This window comes from Triturus cristatus, chromosome 3_2 (assembly GCF_964204655.1).
Source record: "Triturus cristatus chromosome 3_2, aTriCri1.1, whole genome shotgun sequence".
In the NCBI taxonomy this organism is placed as follows: domain Eukaryota; kingdom Metazoa; phylum Chordata; class Amphibia; order Caudata; family Salamandridae; genus Triturus; species Triturus cristatus.
Genome location: NC_140584.1, coordinates 1,059,736,970 through 1,059,752,809, shown reverse-complemented (window position 1 = coordinate 1,059,752,809; position 15,840 = coordinate 1,059,736,970). Strand labels below are relative to the sequence as shown.

The 15,840-nt window shown below is 49.4% G+C and overlaps 1 protein-coding gene across 5 annotated transcripts in view; it reads right to left on the bottom strand.

Moving 5' to 3' along the window:
* The window catches only part of CLIP2 (CAP-Gly domain containing linker protein 2), a 515,486-nt gene extending 499,856 nt beyond the window's left edge, over positions 1-15,630 (bottom strand). For 2 of the 5 annotated variants that reach the window (XM_085649783.1, XM_085649785.1), the window contains exon 1: positions 14,929-15,630. The gene's annotated coding sequence lies outside the window, so the exon portion shown is untranslated. Of the gene's footprint in view, positions 1-14,728 lie in introns of all 5 variants that reach the window. The other 3 variants (XM_085649779.1, XM_085649782.1, XM_085649780.1) reach the window with 2 other exon arrangements.
* Positions 15,631-15,840: the final 210 nt, after the last annotated feature.

Genomic DNA, 15,840 nt, shown 5'->3' with positions numbered 1-15,840 from the left:
TGAATAGGACACAGACTTTTGTAGTGATGGGTCATTGATGGAGAAAGTTATTTTACCTAAGTAATAACAAATGATACAGTATAATTGATTAGATAAATATAAGGTTGATTCCCCCATGATTAAAAATATTTCGTTTTATGCAGAATGTTATGAAATAGGTTCGCTACAGATTCAACAAAATGTTAAAAATGTGCCTGTGAAAAATTAAAATTGCGTACGTTTGAAGCAATTACTCCTGGCGAAAGAAATAGTGTCTGTGTGCCAGATTCAATAAAGAGAATACATTGATTTTGTGCCATATATTTACATTAACCAATCACCAAGGGTTCTTAATAGCAGATGTGCTTTCTTTATTATATGGTCTTCCACTGAGCCAAACTTTTATCATTAGCCTTATCATTTACCAATATTTTGCAACAGACTGTTAGCAGGTCCACCTGGCATTAGCACTCCCCTTGGATAGGGTCACCAACTTCGCCACACAAACAATCTTCAATCTCCCTAGTCACACTCTTATCACCACTTCCAACAGGAAGCAGACTGCATGCCGGTAAGACACCAAAACGTTTGCAAACTATTACCCGTGGTCTTGAAAGGGACCCGTGTCAAGGCACGTCTTATGTACAACCTGTCTATGATGATAAACCAATCTAAACCTTCTTGCCAACCCAAACCACCTTCTGCCTGATCCAGCTTGTGGTCTTTTACCCCAGTAGGATCCACTAACTGCCTTTTTAAGCTGCCACTACTCACCAATTTATCAACCAGCCTTTGAAAGCCCACCCGTTGACCATTAATTAAAACAATAACTCAATATTTTATTAGCCTGTCTGCTTAAGAATTATGGCGAGAGTGTGTGTGCATGCGTGTGTGTGCGTGCGTGAGTGTGTGGGAACACGCACATGCTCACACAGTCTCATCTACAAAATTGTTGGAAAAAAGCCTCCTCAAACAAATACATTTCAAGATCCTTTGGAATAAATCCTGATGGTGTCACACTGCAGCTGCTTGGCTGTACACACCTTTTTTTTGGCCTGAGAACGTTCCACAGAATCAAAACATTTAGTAAGTGTGTATGAAAGCAGCCAGCCCCTTAGACTAATCCCAGGTTTGGCTTTGGGAGTGGAGGTACTTCTTCGTAACAGAACACTCTTGGAAGTATATGTAACATAGACTGCGCTACTGCAAAACAAAAAAGACAAAAACAAGAAAGAAAGCAAGAAAGAAACAAAGAAAGAAAAGAAAAACTGAATATCTATGTAAGTAAGAAAGCAAGAAAAAGAAAGAAAGAACTGAACAAGTTTAAAGCTTAAAGATTGTAGGGTAAAACAGAAAATATTAACATTTTAAAGTAAAAAGAAAATAAACGAGAGAGAAAATATCAACAATAAAAAGGGAGAGACGAATGTACTAAAGAATAGTAGAAAGGCGAATACGTTAGGTAAACACAAGCAAGTAAAACAAAGGAAATGTAAAAAATCAAAGGAAAGGGAAAAATACGAATGAGACAAAGTAATTAAGAGGAACTGACACATAATGAGGAGCAAAGAAACTGGACAGTAAAAAAAAAGAAATGGACAATAAGAAAGAAGGAAGGGAAAAATGAAGCAAGTATAAAAAAAAACAGAAACAAAAACAAAAATTGAAAAGGCGTGAGCGTGTAAGGACTGACTATGATGAATGGGAGTGAACTATACTCATTTGAAAATATAGATATTGGAGGTTAATTAAAGCGGGTATCGATGTATTCATGAAGTAAACCAGACCTCACGCTACTTTATTTTGTTAACTGGAACTTGGCTTTACAAGATGGCTTTAGCTATCCCCTTCAGGGCACGCATTAATTAGACTGCATCTATGGGGTCTCTGCATATATCATTTCTGAACTACGACAATGGATTTTGTCAAACCGTCATCATCCATTCAAAAAATGTACCAATTCTGCACTTCCTGGCCCATTAGCTACCAGTTTATGCTGGAGCACTGGGGTACTTAATCAGGACTCTCAGTGGTTTACTTAGAAGCCGCCATCAATCACGTCGAAGTAAACCACTACAGACTGACAGAGTGTGCAAGTAAGCACTAACCAATCAGTGTCAATGTAACAGAAATGCTGGGAAGGGCCATGATCATGACGCAGGGGGGAGGGAAGCGAGAACTATCAAGATCCACAAACAGCGTGCACAGAGCAGGGCCTCTTGTTGCCAACCGAGTTGAACCAACTCCAACCAAACCTCTGCTTCAGTCACTGAGGATTCCATCCAGCTTCCGTTTAACCCCTTCCATGCTGGGCGGATTCCCCTGCTGTGCTGATCTTTTCCTGCGCGGGCGTGGTCATGACGGAACGGTTCCGTCATGAGCACAGCTCAACCGTGGCTCATGACGGAACCGTTCCGTCATGAGCACCGAAGGGGTTAAAGCGCTCATTACAAGCTGGCCGGACTTCACTCCAGAGATATCAGAAGGTCGCTATGTAAATTACAGGCCGGTATCTCCGCAGCAACCTCCGACCATTACCAGTCGTTTCCCTGAACAGGTGCATAACTGCTGGGACCTACATTGACTGGGTGTTCTACCAGCAGTTTTTCACAATTTTTGGTGACAAAAATGCAGACCTGCTCATAGCAGGCAGAAAGTGTCTGCAAGACCACTGCTGGTGGTAAAGGGTGTGGTGAAGGTCATTGCCTGCTCGCTCTCGACTGCTGCTAGAGGTGATCGATGCTGCTGCCTGCTCTTACAGGCCTTGGCTTCAGAGCAGTGTCTTCAGACCCGATACATACTGGCCATACAGACACACTTGTAATGGGGCCTTGGGTTATTTCAGCCAGAGTTGTGGCTCCACATAAAATACCCCCACTCAGAATGAGGTCCTAAATTTACATCAGCCAATCACATTATAGATCACAAAATCCAAGAACCTAGAAAAGAACTTTCACAGACAATAACAGCTCAACACCAACCAGCACTGGAACTGAAAGCTAAGCACATGGGAGGATAGGCTCAAGACCTTGGCCCAGGACATAAGGGAGAAATACTGGGACCCACACCAAAAGAGGTTATTACAGGACCATGAGTTTTTGATGTCAACCAACCACAACCAAAATTCAGCCACGTGAACGGCAAGGTCTGCCCACCATCAGCGTAGTGCTAAACCAGGCAGGCACATGACAAATCAAGCCAGTCGTACACTGGAAGCGAATCCTCACAGACATTCACGGTTCAACCCATCCCACACTGAAATACTGTGAGATGGTAGTGCAGAGCAAGGAGGATCAGGCTGAGAAGGAAGACGAAAACATTGTGACCCACACCTAGTCGTCCACCACAAGACCAGAGCCTATCCGTGTCACGCAACCACGGGCAAAGTCCCGCTTCATAAAGCGTGGATCTACCCAGGTTCATCCCCAGTAACAAGCTTAAAGAAACACCACTAAAATACACAAACTAAAATCTGGAAGAAAACTTATAGATAACGACAACTAATAACAACCTGACACCGAAAATAACCAAGTGCACTGAAAATAGAAGCACCTGATTCACAAATTACTATCCACATCAAACAAATGCAGCGATTAAACAGACACAATTAAAAGGAATAAAAGAACTAAAAATACAGATGCCAGCGTGTTACCAGCTGCAAACAGGCTGCTGCCCAAAGAACAACAGAAAACACAACTGCTTACAGCGATTCTGCATTTTTCAAAACACATATATTTGTGATTTTCAGGGGCCCTGTAAAATTTCTGAAATATTGCAGTATAGCACCAACATTCGACATTTCACTCGTCTGTCTGTCTGCCATGTTAATTAGACAGGTAGCCAAAGCAAATCTTTTTTTACATCTCTGTCAACACAGCCCCAGCACCTTCCTGGCAAACCCGTGATTCATCTCAAGTAAGACCCGGCATTGTAAGAAAGTATATTCACATCACGAGGACATGCTCGCATATTTAAAATCTGTTAAAACTTATTATGAAATCAGCACAATTCCTAATCACAGCTTCGAGGTTTGTGCTTCCAGATCCCGGGTTCCTAAGTATAAGTAACATCTCTACGACACACATGCGCGGCGGGAAGGCCCCCTTGCACCGTGTGTGATGGTACTTATAGAGCGCAAACCTGGCTGGGGCTCAGCGGAGTGGTGCAGGGGACACCAGGCGGTATACCTTCCATCCCCTTCAGACACACACTACTACAAAGGTTATACACAAGGGGTACAAAATAGGCAAGTATGCAGTGGAGGTGCATAGCATGCAGTACAGAGCAAGATGAAAAGCAGGCAGTAGAACATGGGGGTTGCCTCGCCTGTAGTGGGGTAGGATGAAAAGCCAGCAGTGGTGAGTGGTTGATGCAAAGCATGCAGCGGGGACAGGATGAAAAGCCAGCAGGGGTGAGTGGTTGATGCAAAGCATGCAGAAGGGACAGGTTGAAAAGCAAGCAGTGGTGAGTGGTTGATGCAATGCATGCAGCGGGGACAGGATGAAAAGCAAGCAGTGGTGAGTGGTTGATGCAAAGCATGCAGCGGGGACAGGATGAAAAGCCAGCAGTGGTCAGTGGTTGATGCAAGGCATGCAGCGGGGACAGGATGAAAAGCCAGCAGTGGTCAGTGGTTGATGCAAGGCATGCAGAGGGGACAGGATGAAAAGCAAGCAGTGGTGAGTGGTTGATGCAAAGCATGCAGAGGGGACAGGATGAAAAGCAAGCAGTGGTGAGTGGTTGATGCAAAGCATGCAGCAGGGACAGGATGAAAAGCCAGCAGTGGTGAGTGGTTGATGCAAAGCATGCAGCGGGGACAGGATGAAAAGCCAGCAGTGGTGAGTGGTTGATGCAAAGCATGCAGCGGGGACAGGATATAAAGCCAGCAGTGGTGAGTGGTTGATGCAAAGCATGCAGCGGGGACAGGATATAAAGCCAGCAGTGGTGAGTGGTTGATGCAAAGCATGCAGAAGGGACAGGATGAAAAGCAAGCAGTGGTGAGTGGTTGATGTAAAGCATGCAGCGGGGACAGGATGAAAAGCCAGCAGTGGTGAGTGGTTGATGCAAAGCATGCAGAAGGGACAGGATGAAAAGCAAGCAGTGGTGAGTGGTTGATGCAAAGCATGCAGCGGGGACAGGATATAAAGCCAGCAGTGGTGAGTGGTTGATGCAAAGCATGCAGCGGGGACAGGATATAAAGCCAGCAGTGGTGAGTGGTTGATGCAAAGCATGCAGAAGGGACAGGATGAAAAGCAAGCAGTGGTGAGTGGTTGATGCAAAGCATGCAGCGGGGACAGGATGAAAAGCCAGCAGTGGTGAGTGGTTGATGCAAAGCATGCAGAAGGGACAGGATGAAAAGCAAGCAGTGGTGAGTGGTTGATGCAAAGCATGCAGCGGGGACAGGATGAAAAGCCAGCAGTGGTGAGTGGTTGATGCAAAGTATGCAGAAGGGACAGGTTGAAAAGCCAGCAGTGGTGAGTGGTTTATGGAAATCATGCAGTGGGGACAGGATGAAAAGCCAGCAGTGGTGAGTGGTTGATGCAAAACATGCAGAAGGGACAGGATGAAAAGCCAGCAGGTGTGAGTGGTTGATGCAAAGCATGCAGCGGGGACAGGATGAAAAGCCAGCAGGGGTGAGTGGTTGATGCAAAGCATGCAGCGGGGACAGGATGAAAAGCCAGCAGTGGTGAGTGGTTGATGCAAAGCATGCAGCGGGGACAGGACGAAAAGCCAGCAGTGGTGAGTGGTTGATGCAAAGCATGCAGCGGGGAGAGGACGAAAAGCCAGCAGGGTTGAGTGGTTGATGCAAAGCATGCAGTGGGTACAGGATGAAAAGCAAGAGGTAGTGGTTTATGGAAATCATGCAGTGGGAACAGGATAAAAAGCAAGCAGTGGTAAATGGTTTATGGAAAGCATGCAGTGAGGACAGCATGAAAAGCAAGCAGTGGTAAATGGTTTATGGAAAGCATGCAGAGGGGACAGAATGAAAAGCCAGAAGTGGTGAGTGGTTGATGCAAAGCATGCAGCGGGGACAGGATGAAAAGCCAGCAGGGGTGAGTGGGTGATGTAAAGCATGCAGCGGGGACAGGATATAGAGCCAGCAGGGGTGAGTGGTTGATGCAAAGCATGCAGCGGGGACAGGATGAAAAGCCAGCAGGGGTGAGTGGGTGATGTAAAGCATGCAGCGGGGACAGGATATAAAGCCAGCAGGGGTGAGTGGTTGATGCAAAGCATGCAGCGGGGACAGGATGAAAAGTCAGCAGTGGTAAGTGGTTGATGCAAAGCATGCAGCGGGGACAGGATGAAAAGCCAGCAGTGGTGAGTGGTTGATGCAAAGCATGCAGCGGGGACAGGATGAAAAGCCAGCAGTGGTGAGTGGTTGATGCAAAGCATGCAGCGGGGACAGGATGAAAAGCCAGCAGTGGTGAGTGGTTGATGCAAAGCATGCAGCGGGGACAGGATGAAAAGCCAGCAGTGGTGAGTGGTTGATGCAAAGCATGCAGCGGGGACAGGATGAAAAGCCAGCAGGGGTGAGTGGTTGATGCAAAGCATGCAGCGGGGACAGGATGAAAAGCCAGCAGTGGTGAGTGGTTGATGCAAAGCATGCAGCGGGGATAGGATGAAAAGCCAGAGTGGTGAGTGGTTGATGCAAAGCATGCAGCGGGGACAGGTTGAAAAGCAAGCAGTGGTGAGTGGTTGATGCAATGCATGCAGCGGGGACAGGATGAAAAGCAAGCAGTGGTGAGTGGTTGATGCAAAGTATGCAGCGGGGAAAGGATGAAAAGCCAGCAGTGGTGAGTGGTTGATGCAAAGCATGCAGCGGGGACAGGATGAAAAGCCAGCATGGGTGAGTGGTTGATGCAAAGTATGCAGCGGGGATAGGATGAAAAGCCAGAGTGGTGAGTGGTTGATGCAAAGCATGCAGCGGGGACAGGATGAAAAGCAAGCAGTGGTCAGTGGTTGATGCAAGGCATGCAGCGGGGACAGGATGAAAAGCAAGCAGTGGTGAGTGGTTGATGCAAAGCATGCAGAAGGGACAGGATGAAAAGCAAGCAGTGGTGAGTGGTTGATGCAAAGCATGCAGCGGGGACAGGATGAAAAGCAAGCAGTGGTGAGTGGTTGATGCAAAGCATGCAGCGGGGACAGGATGAAAAGCCAGCATGGGTGAGTGGTTGATGTAAAGCATGCAGAGGGGACAGGATGAAAAGCCAGCAGGGGTGAGTGGTTGATACAAAGTATGCAGCGGGGACAGGATGAAAAGCCAGCAGGGGTGAGTGGTTGATGCAAAGCATGCAGCGGGGACAGGATGAAAACCCAGCAGGTGTGAGTGGTTGATGCAAAGCATGCAGCGGGGACAGGATGAAAAGCCAGCAGTGGTGAGTGGTTGATGCAAAGCATGCAGCGGGGACAGGATGAAAAGCCAGCAGTGGTGAGTGGTTGATGCAAAGCATGCAGCGGGGACAGGACGAAAAGCCAGCAGTGGTGAGTGGTTGATGCAAAGCATGCAGCGGGGAGAGGACGAAAAGCCATCAGGGGTGAGTGGTTGATGCAAAGCATGCAGCGGGGACAGGATGAAAAGCCAGCAGTGGTGAGTGGTTGATGCAAAGCATGCAGCGGGGATAGGATGAAAAGCCAGAGTGGTGAGTGGTTGATGCAAAGCATGCAGCGGGGACAGGTTGAAAAGCAAGCAGTGGTGAGTGGTTGATGCAATGCATGCAGCGGGGACAGGATGAAAAGCAAGCAGTGGTGAGTGGTTGATGCAAAGTATGCAGCGGGGAAAGGATGAAAAGCCAGCAGTGGTGAGTGGTTGATGCAAAGCATGCAGCGGGGACAGGATGAAAAGCCAGCATGGGTGAGTGGTTGATGCAAAGTATGCAGCGGGGATAGGATGAAAAGCCAGAGTGGTGAGTGGTTGATGCAAAGCATGCAGCGGGGACAGGATGAAAAGCAAGCAGTGGTCAGTGGTTGATGCAAGGCATGCAGCGGGGACAGGATGAAAAGCAAGCAGTGGTGAGTGGTTGATGCAAAGCATGCAGAAGGGACAGGATGAAAAGCAAGCAGTGGTGAGTGGTTGATGCAAAGCATGCAGCGGGGACAGGATGAAAAGCAAGCAGTGGTGAGTGGTTGATGCAAAGCATGCAGCGGGGACAGGATGAAAAGCCAGCATGGGTGAGTGGTTGATGCAAAGCATGCAGAGGGGACAGGATGAAAAGCCAGCAGGGGTGAGTGGTTGATACAAAGTATGCAGCGGGGACAGGATGAAAAGCCAGCAGGGGTGAGTGGTTGATGCAAAGCATGCAGCGGGGACAGGATGAAAACCCAGCAGGTGTGAGTGGTTGATGCAAAGCATGCAGCGGGGACAGGATGAAAAGCCAGCAGTGGTGAGTGGTTGATGCAAAGCATGCAGCGGGGACAGGATGAAAAGCCAGCAGTGGTGAGTGGTTGATGCAAAGCATGCAGCGGGGACAGGACGAAAAGCCAGCAGTGGTGAGTGGTTGATGCAAAGCATGCAGCGGGGAGAGGACGAAAAGCCATCAGGGGTGAGTGGTTGATGCAAAGCATGCAGTGGGTACAGGATGAAAAGCAAGAGGTAGTGGTTTATGGAAATCATGCAGTGGGGACAGGATAAAAAGCAAGCAGTGGTAAATGGTTTATGGAAAGCATGCAGTGAGGACAGGATGAAAAGCAAGCAGTGGTAAATGGTTTATGGAAAGCATGCAGAGGGGACAGGATGAAAAGCCAGCTGGGGTGAGTGGTTGATGCAAAGCATGCAGCGGGGACAGGATGAAAAGCCAGCAGGGGTGAGTGGGTGATGTAAAGCATGCAGCGGGGACAGGATATAAAGCCAGCAGGGGTGAGTGGTTGATGCAAAGCATGCAGCGGGACAGGATGAAAAGTCAGCAGTGGTAAGTGGTTGATGCAAAGCATGCAGCGGGGACAGGATAAAAAGCCAGCAGTGGTGAGTGGTTGATGCAAAGCATGCAGCGGGGACAGGATGAAAAGCCAGCAGTGGTGAGTGGTTGATGCAAAGCATGCAGCTGGGACAGGATGAAAAGCCAGCAGGGGTGAGTGGTTGATGCAAAGCATGCAGCGGGACAGGATGAAAAGCCAGCAGTGGTGAGTGGTTGATGCAAAGCATGCAGAAGGGACAGGTTGAAAAGCCAGCAGTGGTGAGTGGTTGATGCAAAGCATGCAGTGGGCACAGGATGAAAAGCAAGAGGTAGTGGTTTATGGAAATCATGCAGTGGGGACAGGATGAAAACCCAGCAGTGGTGAGTGGTTGATGCAAAGCATGCAGCGGGGACAGGATGAAAAGCCAGCAGTGGTAAGTGGTTGATGCAAAGCATGCAGAAGGGACAGGTTGAAAAGCCAGCAGTGGTGAGTGGTTGATGCAAATTATGCAGTGGGCACAGGATGAAAAGCAAGAGGTAGTGGTTTATGGAAATCATGCAGTGGGGACAGGATGAAAAGCCAGCAGTGGTGAGTGGTTGATGCAAAGCATGCAGCGGGGACAGGATGAAAAGCCAGCAGTGGTAAGTGGTTGATGCAAAGCATGCAGCGGGGACAGGATGAAAAGCCAGCAGTGGTAAGTGGTTGATGCAAAGCATGCAGAAGGGACAGGTTGAAAAGCCAGCAGTGGTGAGTGGTTGATGCAAAGCATGCAGAAGGGACAGGTTGAAAAGCCAGCAGTGGTGAGTGGTTGATGCAAAGGAAGCAGAAGGGACAGGTTGAAATGCCAGCAGTGGTGAGTGGTTGATGCAAAGCATGCAGCGGGGACAGGACGAAAAGCCAGCAGTGGTGAGTGGTTGATGCAAAGCATGCAGTGGGGACAGGATGAAAAGCCAGCAGTGGTGAGTGGTTGATGCAAAGCATGCAGCGGGGACAGGACGAAAAGCCAGCAGTGGTGAGTGGTTGATGCAAAGCATGCAGTGGGGACAGGATGAAAAGCCAGCAGTGGTGAGTGGTTGATGCAAAGCATGCAGTGGGGACAGGACGAAAAGCAAGAGGTAGTGGTTTATGGAAATCATGCAGTGGGGACAGGATGAAAAGCAAGCAATGGTAAATGGTTCATGGAAAGCATGCAGAGGCGACAGGTTGAAAAGCATGCAGTGGTGAATGGTTTATAGAAAGCATGCATTAGAGAACAGGATGAAAAGTAAGCAGTGGTGAATGGGTGATGCAAAGCATGCAGACGGGACAGGTTAAAAAGCAAGAAGTAGAGAATAGGAGATGCAAAGCATGAGAGTGGACATGATGAAAAGCAAGCAGTGGTGACTGGTTTATGGAAATCATGCAGTGGGGACAGGATGAAAAGCCAGCAGTGGTGAATAGTTTAATGGTTGATGGTGAATGGTTGATGCAAAGTATGTGGTAGAGAACGGGATGAAAAGCAAGCAGTGATGAATGGGTGATGCAAAGAAGGCAGCGGGGAAAGGATGAAAAGCAAGTAGTGGTGGGTGGGTGGGTGATGCAAAGCCTGTAGTAGAGAACGGGATGCAAGCACGAGGGCATAGGGACAGCAAAGCATGAAACATAAAGCAGGCACTTGGGAATGGGGATAGAAAGCATGCTGTGTGTGTGATGTAAAGCAGCTTTAGGGAATGGGTGATGCAAGGAATGCACAGAGGATAACATGCAAAGCACATGGTAGAGGGTGGGGTACAGATAGCATGTAGCAGGGGATGAGATGCAAGGCCCGCACTGACGGGTGAGGTGAAAAGAGTGCAGCGCTGTATTGCATTGTATTACATTTATATAGCGCTTACTGCCCCATGTAGTGGATGACGATGCAACGCACACAGCAGGAACGGGTATTCTGTGTCTCTTCGTGAATCCGGATTCGTGTGTGAAGCAATAAGCATCAGTGGCAACGTTCTGTGACCGAAAAGAGGTCGAACAGTTCACATTTCGCGTCACCGCTTAGTACAATGATGACTTCACTAGAAATGACATCAGACGGCCCTAAGGCTGATGAAAGCATCACGTGACACTGGTCCCAGAGCAGAGGAGCTGACAGTGTGTCATTTGACTCAGAGCACATCATAGGAAATGAATAGCGTGACACACACGCGAGAGCCCCGAGCACCGTGTCCAGCCCTCGCCCCTTCACGCACACCTTCACCTGCACAGCTAGCCATGCAGTGTATCCTGCGAGTCAGCGCCTCCTGCAGCCGCTGCGAAGGCGCTACACAAGCTGCAGGCGGCTGGTAGTGACTCCCTTCCTGCTCTGACCGAGGCCTTGACCTCTTCACAGGCTGAATCCACAGGACGCATCCAACAAATCAGAAGGCGGCAGTTCTTATGCACAAGCAGTACCCTACCCCCTGAATCAGCAGCACTGATAAGTGTTGTAAGATGGAAGGGAGTAGGTGGATAAAACAACTGCTGGATGACAAGACTGAAGGAACAATCCAGAGACTGACAAACGGGCTGGGCTGGAAAAGCATTTCTCGTGCAATTCTTTCTCCCTTGATTCTGCCAGCCGCTGTCCCTCCATCATACCTCTCTGTTAATCCTCTCTCACTCATTGTCCATGCTTCAATGTCCTTCGCCCTGCCCATCCCCCATAACGAGGTCCCTCCATAATCCTTCCTTTGCACCATCTCTCTGCCTGAGACCGAGCTCACCTTCCTTCCTTTGGTAACTCCATCTTCAGCCCTCTGTAGCCTCCAGACTCTTGCCTGCCCCCTGGTTGATCCATCCTCTTTCCCTTGATCCATTCACGCTCCATCCCTTGGTCCCTCCATCATCTACCTCCTTCCCTTATTCCCAGTCATCCTTCTTTCCTTGGTCCATCTCTCCTGTATTCTCTGCCTTCTCTATTCTCTTTCCATTGCAGCCATCTAATCTCTCTCCCTGGTCCATTCATCCACTGTCCCTTATCTCCATCCATACTTCTTTTCTTAGACCGTTTATCATACTTATGTTGGTTCCTCCCCCTTCCTTCCCTTGATACAGCGATTTCTCCTTTGTATGGTTACTCCTTCCCGTGGTCCCTTCTTTCGCCTTCTCTCAGTCCCTCAGTCCTCCTTCCTTTTGACCCTCCATCCTCCTTTTCTTCATTCCATTCCCTTCTTTCCTTTGGCTGGTAAACCATCCTTCGCTCATTAACCCAGATACTCATTCACTTGCTCGTTCCATCTTCATTCCCTTGGTTACCTCTTTACCTTGGTCCATAAATCTTGCTTTGTTTCGTTCCCCCAAAAATCCTTCACACAATCTTGCCATTTTTATATCCTTTACCTGGTCATCCTTCTCCACTTGTTCGGTCCACCCTTCTTCCTGGGTCTTTACACCTTCTTTCCTCAGTCATCCGCCTCCTTCCCTTGGTCACTCCTTTTTTTATTCCTATATTCGTCTTCCCTTGGTCTTGTCACCCTTCTTTGGTAGGTGGTATCATGCTCCTCCCTTGTTCTCTTCATCCTTTCTCTCTTACTCTTTCCATCCTCTCTTCCGTGGTAGATTCTTTCTCCCGTTGACTGGCACTTTCTTCCTGCTTCCATGCTGCCTCTATTCCCCTTCCCAGGGTCATTGATTCTTGGCCCATACCTTTTCTCCTCTTAATACTGCCACCTCCATCCTTCCTTGCTCCATTCATCCTTGGTCCACGCAGCCTGGTACCTGCATTCTCCTTTCTCTTTAGTTTCTCCAGCTTGCCTTGACTCAGTCCCTCCATCATAACTTCCCTTGGTCCATCCAACAACTCTTCCTTTGGAACCACTATCTTCATTTCCCTTGGTCTAGTCAATCTTGGACCATGCACCCTTGTATTCTTTATTTTTTATTTGTATTATCTTTTTTTTAATTGAAAACAAGGCATGGCATACGGGTTATCAAGTTTTGCACAGATTGGCAGCAGATGTTACATTGCAAGTGGTACATTGACGCAGATGGGTCTCAAAGTAGAAATGATATTATCAATAGTGCATGGTTAGATCCTACTGATAAAGTCCTCTATTGATCTCGGCGGTTCACATATCTCCCCCCGTGGACATTCCATTGCCCCCATATTTGTGTCCATTTGTTCGGGCACCCCCTGGCTTCATAAATGGACTTTTCCGTGACCATACACCAGTCCATATCATTGCCCCAATCTGCCGTACTTGGTGGGTTCTGAGTCCTCCACACTCGAGCGATGTTCCTTTTTGTCACCATCAGCCCCAATGTAACCCATGTTCGCTCCCTGGAGTTCAGGTCAGTAGGTCTCCATATATTCAGGAGGGCCAACTTAATGTTGCCATGGATCAGTTGCCCCAATGCTTCCTCCATCAGGCGCACAACCGCCTCCCAGTATCTCTGGATCAATGCACATTCCTAGAGTGTACGGATAAAAGTTCCCTCCTGCCCACATTGTCGCAGTCAGTCCTTTAACCCATACTAACCATCAAGGGCCCAGACAGGTACACCCTTGTATTCTTGATCGCATCACATCTTTTCCTTGATTCTCTTTATTGCTCGATCCTATGGTTTCTTCAGCCTTCCTCCTCCTGGTACCTCCTTTCTACCTTCCCCGGGTCCTGAAGGCCACACTCCCTTAGTAATTATTCCTTTTTACATACACCCTCCCTTTCCTTGGTCAGTCCGTCTCCTCATCATTGGTCATTCATCTTTCCTTTCATGGCCCATCCCTACCTCGCCCACTTATCCTACATCCTTCAAAGGAATCCATATCCTTCCATCCATGGTCCATTCATCCTTCCTGTCATGGTCCATCCCTACCTCCTCCACTTATCCCTCCATTTTCATCGGACTCCCCATCCTTCTATCACTGGTCCATTCAGCCTTCTTTTCCTGATCCATCCCTACTTCCTCCACTTATCCCTCCATCCTTCATTGGACTGACCATCCTTACATCACTGGTCCATTCATCCTTCCTTTCATGGTCCATCCCTACCTCCTCCACTTATCCCTCCATTTTCATTGGACTCCCTATCCTTCCATCACTGGTCCATTCATCCTTCCTGTCATGGTCCATCCCTACCTCCTCCACTTATCCCTCCAATTTCATTGGACTCCCTATCCTTCCATCACTGGTCCATTCATCCTTCCTGTCATGGTCCATCCCTACCTCCTCCACTTATCCCTCCATTTTCATTGGACTGCCCATCCTTCCATCACTGGTCCATTCAGCCTTCCTTTCATGGTCCATCCCTGTCTCCTCCACTTATCCCTCCATCCTTCATTGGACTGACCGTCCTTCCATCACTGGTCCATTCATTCTTCCTCTCATGGTCCATCCCTACCTCCTCCACTTATCCCTCCATCCTACATTGGAATTGCCATCCTTCCATCAATGGTCATCGTCCCCTGAACTGTCCTTTACATTACACTCTCCACCCTCCCTTCATTTGGGGGATCCGCCTTCCCTTACTTAGTCCATGTAAACTCCCTTCCCTTGGTTTCTCGACCCTCCTTTCTCTGGGGCTGTGCAACCGCCCGTCGGGGATGTCCCCACCACTCACACCTTGGTCCCTCCAGCTTTCATGGTCCATTCATTTTCTTGGTTTTCCCATCATCCTCTAATGGCTTCATTCATGTGTCTTCCTTCAGCCTCTCTCCACCCTTGCGTGGCCTGCTCGCCTCTCATCAATGGCCCATTCATCCCCCGGCCCTTCCCTCAGTGCTCTAACGATCCCTTCCTTAATCCGTCCTTTCTCGCCACCTCCAGCGCTCCATCAGTCTTCACACCGGCTTTACCCCTTCATTGCTTATAATACCTTGTCCCTTCTCTTTCTCCACCCTCCCTCCTTACCTTGACTCCTCCGCCGTCCTTGCCTTCGTTCCTCCACCCTCCTTCTGTTACTCCACCCTGCCTCGCGACCTCCACGCTCTCTCTCCATGCTCTTCCCTTTGTTGCAGCTTCATCGGCGCCAGAGGGGTGGCAGGCCACGGGCGCCCTCACCTTCCCTCCCCGCCCTGTGCACTGACACACCTGCCCGCCTGCTGCCTTACCTCGGATCCAATGCTCAGCATCCAGGCGGCTTCTGGCACTTCGCTACTCCAGCCGACGCCAGAGCCACTCCCTCCCGGCTGGAGGGTGGGGAGGGAACGGCGCAGATCGGACACCCCCCGGGGACGCAGCCTGCTGCTCCCCACCTCCTTCCGGCGCAGAACAGGCGTCCACGCCCTGAAGAAGCTCCGCTGATGCCCAAGTCACTGGGCTGGCGCACATCCACCCCTCAAGATGCGCCCCCGGAATCCAGGTCTGACTGATGCAGAACGACCATTCACTCCAGGTTATGTCGCGCCGGTTTCCAACGAAGTGGGTTTCTTCCCCTGAAGATGCAGCCAGTCTGTGCCCCCTGCAGATACAGATGTAGCCTGCACCCCTAAAAATGCTGCCCTGAACACCGGCTGCCGTGCATGCAGCCTGCAGACACAGCCTCTCCGCCCTGCGGGTGCACGCGTGGTCCCCAGGCCGAGAGATGCTGTCCTGCTGTATTCCCACGGGTGATGCAGCCCTGTCCTCCGGCTGCAGCTGATCCAGTCCTTGCGGTCTGTGCGGTGCCAGGGGCCGGGCCCTGCCTCTCTCTCCTCCCCGGCTCAGCCTGGGACAGTTCTGGCCCGGGCTCCGCCTCCTTGCCTGGGACGGCCTGGGACCGGGCTCCGCCTGCTGGTCCCTACACTGCTCCTCTGAGTGATGAGACAAAAGAGGAAGCCGGGAGAAGGCAGCAGCAGGGAAAGGAGGAGCATTTTTCCAGCTGTTTTACAGTCACTTGTGATTGATCTTGTGGTTTACGTCGCTGCCCTTCCGATGAATCTACGAGGGAGGGTATAGAAAGATACATGTCTTCATTTTCCTGTTTAAACCAATAACACGCCTGAATAGTTTTGAGTAAGCATCCTTCTTACATCAACCCATTT